This window comes from Odocoileus virginianus, chromosome 3 (assembly GCF_023699985.2).
Source record: "Odocoileus virginianus isolate 20LAN1187 ecotype Illinois chromosome 3, Ovbor_1.2, whole genome shotgun sequence".
NCBI classification, from domain to species: domain Eukaryota; kingdom Metazoa; phylum Chordata; class Mammalia; order Artiodactyla; family Cervidae; genus Odocoileus; species Odocoileus virginianus.
In genome coordinates, this window is record NC_069676.1 from 62,529,452 (window position 1) to 62,535,011 (window position 5,560).

General features: G+C 45.9%; 1 pseudogene; it reads right to left on the reverse strand.

Moving 5' to 3' along the window:
• Nucleotides 1-3,310: 3,310 nt before the first annotated feature.
• LOC139032443 (microcephalin-like) lies at nt 3,311-5,354 on the reverse strand (annotated as a pseudogene).
• Nucleotides 5,355-5,560: the final 206 nt, after the last annotated feature.

Here is a 5,560-nt window from a genome sequence, read left to right on the forward strand (position 1 = left end):
ACAATTGGCCATATAATACTGTATGGTAATAGGTTTATAATACTTTTTACACAATTAATATGTACATAAAAAATAAACACACAAAATGAAATATCTTTAATCTCATAGTACAGTACTTTGAGAAGTATGGTATTCTCATGCCAGTACAACAGCTGGCATTCAGGGGCTGGCCCATACATTCACATCTTGGAAGTTTTCAACTTGAAGGTTTGTATGTAGGGGACTTACTGCACTGTGTTTGGGTATCTATATGTATACATATATATACATATGTGTAAGATACATATATAGAGACACACATACCATATTTCTTACTCTTCTAAGATGCTTCCTTTGTGAAAAAAGAATGAAAAAGGCACATCCTGTGTTGAAGAGGCAAAATAACTATCAAGCTCAGTTATTGATCTACTACAGAATTGCTTATGGGTTCCAGAGGATTAGAGGGATACTGGTACCATGATTCCGGATGTATTGAAACTCCATCATGGAAGCATTATGAGTGAAATATGCCGTTCAAATGGGTGGGCTGGAGTTTGTCATGGGGCATGTCCCCCATTCTGTTCAGAATGCTCTTTCCCTCCCAGTTGAGGGAATTCCCTGCTGGTCCAGTACTTTCGCTGCTGGAGCCTAGGTTTGATCCCTGGTTGGGGAACTAAGATCCCAAATGTCACATAGTGAGGCCAAAAAATAAATAAATTAACACAATGAATCCTGCTGCTGCTTAGCTCTAATTTCACCTCTCCTGAGAGGCTTTCCTTTTTCCCCAAGTTAAAACCATTCCCCCATCCACTTTATAATCTCTATTCTATTACCTTGATTTTTTTTTTTGAAAGCTAAGAAGTGGGTTTATTCAGATTCAAGAGAAGCACACTCCACAGACAGAGTGTGGGCCATCACAGTGGACAAGTCTGTCCACCATGTATTATTTTCAATGACCCTTATCATTGTCTGGAATGACCTCATTTTATTACTGCATTGATTCATCTCCCTTCTGTCTCCCAGCATGCTCCCCACTCCACACTAGAAAGAAAATGCTGTAGAGTTCCTTTCCTTTTTGTTTCTACCTGAAATAATACAGTAGCCATGCATACATGCTAAGTCGCTGCAGTCATGTCTGACTCTCTGTGATCCTATGGACTATAGCCTGCCAGGCTCCTTTGTCCATTGAATTCTCCAGGCAAGAATACGGGAGTGGGTTGCTGTGCCTTCCTCCAGGGGATCTTCCTGACCCAGGGATTGAATCCAGATCTCTTATATCTCCTGCATTGACAGGTAGGTTCGTTATCACTAGCACCACCTGGGAAGCCACACATAGCACATTCAGTTCAGTTCAGTTGCTCAGTCGTGTCCAACTCTTTGCAACTGCAGCATGCCAGGCCTCCCTGTCCATCACCAACTCCCGGAGCTTACTCAAACTCATGTCCACGGAGTCAGTGATGCCATCCAACCATCTCATCCTCTGTCATTGCCTTCTCCTCCTGCCTTCAATCTTTCCCAACATCAGGGTCTTTTCAAATGAGTCAGCTCTTCGCATGAGGTGGCCAAAGTATTGGAGTTTCAGCTTCAACATCAGTCCTTCCAATGAACACTCAGGACTGATCTCCTTTAGGATGGACTGGTTGGATCTCCTTGCAGTCCAAGGGACTCTCAAGAGTCTTCTCTAACACCACAGTTCCAAAGCATCGATTGTTTGGAGCTTAGCTCGCTTTCTTTTTTTTTTTTAAATTGGAAAAAGACTTTTATTTCAACATCATTGTGGAGAGGCACAGCTTGATGTACAGACTGGGCTCTGCTGCCCACAGTTTCAGCGTCTCTCGACGTCTGAGATAGCTGCAGGCAAAGTGCATTTACCTGTGCTGGCTTCCCGAAGAGGGGACCTTCCAAGTGGGCCGACTACCGACCTCCTAAAACATTGGTGGGTCCTGAGTTTACATAACAAAACAAGCGGATATGGTGAGGTTACAAGACAGTTAGGTCTTTTCCTGCCCTAAATTCAGTGATTTTCTGTCTACTGAAATGACATAAAAAAAAGGGGGCATCTAGATGTCCTGACATTAGTGCACTGAGAATATCTGACCCCATCTCTGAGTCAGACTGAGTTATTCTGGGGTCCTTCCGACACCCCATGACCCCAGACCCCACAGGGCCCTGGACGCGGGGTGAGTCCCAGAGGAGGACAATCATTGCTCACAGTATTGGGCCGTAGGGTGCTTCACACTACCTGAGAGCAGATTTTTATTTTTACTTGATTTATGTTCGCACATCATTAAGTATTATTCAAAAGCTGCGATGAAAACAGAGAATGAGAATGTAAGGTTCAAGATCAGGATCTTCTTAATTACTACAACTCTGTATACCCACTGTTGTCTATTAACTTAGATCTGACATCATTTTAAAGCAAATATTTTGAAAGCACATACCAACCATAAAGGAACATAAAATAAAGGTTGTCAAATTTTATGTATTTTATAAATATTTAATAAAGTTTTATATAGATGAGAAAGCTCAGATATAAACATGTTAACAATACACAGACTAAATTCTCTGAGATAATTCTGAGGAGTCTAAACCCAAGGGAAAATTACGCAATACAACTATGTCCATTTCAATCCCTATGACTTCTCCATTTTAAAAAGGTTAAGACGGGCGAAAAAAAAAAGATGAAGGTTAAGATATCAGGATTTAACAAAATAATGAAGAATAAACTTGGCCTCACTGAAATTTTAACCCAATCTTTAGGTGGAGATGATTTAAGTTCATGATTTTCCACTTTTGACTGCTGAAACCTATTTGTGCATATAATCAGAAAGTCAAAAAGGTTTTCTACTGTTGTTACTTTTGCTATAATGACATAATCTGCTACCATGGTTTTAATTAGATAGGAATAAATCTATTTAAATGATACACTTAAAGCAAATAAAAAGAAGTCTAAAAAGGTCTATTACAATGAACTACTTGCTTAAAGTATTTTAAAAAAATATTTCTTCAGAACTAACACCAGATAGTTTTTTCAAAAATAAATAGATAACTTACTTTCACATTTATGCTTTTGTCTTTTCTTGACAAAATGCATGATTTACACTGCCATAATTTCCCTTCTAAAATAAACAGCTTCACTGTTATAAACAGATGCATGATTTACACTGCCTTAATTTCCCTTTTAAAGTAAACAGCCTCCCTGTTATAAACAGATCATTTTAAAAGCTCTCCACTAGTGTGCATCTTTGCTCAGTGATGCTGCAGTGAGAGGCTACAGTGAAACCAGGACAAACACCCTCTCTAGGCCATTCTTCACAAAAGACAGCACCTATAGGACTTAGAGAAATGTATTCATAACAACAGGCTTAAGCAAGGAACCTAGAACCTCCTTAGGGCAGTAGGCTGTCTATTCCTCAGGAATAATGAATTTACCATTGTAAATATCAAATATACGTTCTTCAAAGTTTTTTTAAAAAGGGAAAAAAGAAATATTTTGCTTATGAAAAAGCTGTGTTAGGTGTGGCTGACGGACGCCCTGTCGCACATTCTCAGAGCACAGAGACCTGTAAAAGGAGGCTCACGTACTTTCTCTACTTCCTTGGGCTGGCGCTTTCCTCTCCGTGGATCCTTCCTCAGCACAGTCACCTACAGAGTTCAGTTCACCCTCACTGTGCGCTTCAGCAGGCTCCGTCGTTTCTAGAGAAGGGCCTTCTTTCTGCATGCTCTGGGTGTCAGTGCATTCTTTCCTCTCCTCCCTGCTTCCTTTCAGAGGGCTGGGGTCTCCCTGTGGTCCCGTCCGGGGGACGAGTCCGCTGGGGGCGTGCGGAACGTCACCCCCAGCGGGGCGGGCATCGCCCCCACCCTGGGCCTCGGCCTGGGCACAGGGCCCGGGGGTCCCGTCAGCAGCAGGCATGCCCCCCGAGGTCCCGCCGCCCAGCCCCGCGTCTGCCCCGGAGAGCGCAGGCCTCTCCAGGCAGGGGCCGGCTTCGCCGTGGAGCAGGTGCCGACGGCGGGTCTGGGGCCTCTGCCGATGAGGGAGAGGTCAGCCCTGTCCAGGAGGCTGGTCCTCTCGGTCTTGGAAAGGCTCCTCTGGCCTCGGAGCGGAGGGGGGCTGGAGGGCAGCTGCTCCCCAAGAAGCCCCTCCGAGACCCTCTCCTTGAGATTGTCAGGAGAAAAGTAATCATCGTACGAGGACTCCTCGAAGGCCAGACTCTTGACAGCGGGCCTCCGCACAGAGCACAGGCCGCTCTCCTCCCATAGCCGCAGGCAGGCTACAGGGCGCTGCCGGAGGGACCGCCTCCTCTTCCGCCCCTCCTCTGAGCCTGGCCAGTTCTCCGGGGTCTTCCTTCTCTTGACGGAGGAGCCCAGGGCTTTTGCACGGCCCTAGGGGCGGCCTTTCGTAGCAGAGGACACAGGAGACAAACGCCTCTTCCCGTCAGACAGCCCCTGGGCCGCCGGCCGCGGTGGCTTCGAGACGGGGGTGACAACCCCACCTGCGGCCCTGCTCTGCTGGGGGGTCTCTGCCTTGGGAGGACTGCTGGTGGATCTGGGAGGAGTCCAGAGACCCAGGGGACGGGGAGCTGCTGAGGGGCTGCCACGGCCTGTCTGCAACACCGGCGTCGCAGCGCACAGATCACTTTCCCTCTCAGTGATGAACTCACCCCATTTTCTCTCCCGGGTCTCACTTGCAGAGCCTCCACAAGGATCGTCAGCAGACATGGGCAGACCACCGGCAGAAGAGTTATCTGAACACAAAGTATCATGTGAAAGGTTCAAAGATGCTTCACACAGAGAGTTCACAGTGTTATCATCAGGCTGTTCAATCATCTGGGAGGAGGTGGGGGAAAGGTTTTCCCGTTTCTCCTTCATCTCCTGCAGCCTCTTCTTCATTGCGCTGTGGTGGCCCCTGTAGACTTTACCGGTCGGGCTGTATACCAACGAGCCATTAGATTCAAATAAGAGGACAGGAACATTGGTACCCAGAGTGGTTTTCTGCTGCTGCAGCTCTTTAGCCATTTTCTCAAATTTCTTTTGAAGCCTTTTATCATTTTCTGGTGTCTTGGGAATAAAATCTTTGGGCTGCATACACTTGCGTTTTCAACCCAAAGCACTGAAACGAGCTTCACACCTCTCTTCTGTGCTTTTTCCCAGGTGCTCTGGTACCCGTCTTTGAACACCACATGAGTTACTTGTTTGTTAAAAGTTTTTGAAACCTTCGCCCCCAAATCCACGAGTTGACTCCTAAAGGTCTTGGAGTAATTTTCTGTCCCATTGGCTGACCACACTTCAACATACGCCACAACATCTTTTAGGACCGGGCCCCGGAGGTTCCTGGGGGCCGCCATGACCGGAGCTTAGCTTTCTTTACAGTCCAACTCTCACATCCATACATGACTACTGGAAAAACCATAGCCTTGACTAGGATGGATCATTGTTGGTAAAGTAATGTCTCTGCTTTTTAATATTCTGTTGAGGTTGGTCGTAAGTTTTCTTCCAAGGAGTAAGCATCTTTTAGTTTCATGGCTGCAGTCACCATCTGCAGTGATTTTGGAGCCCCAAAATATAAAGTCTGCCACTATTT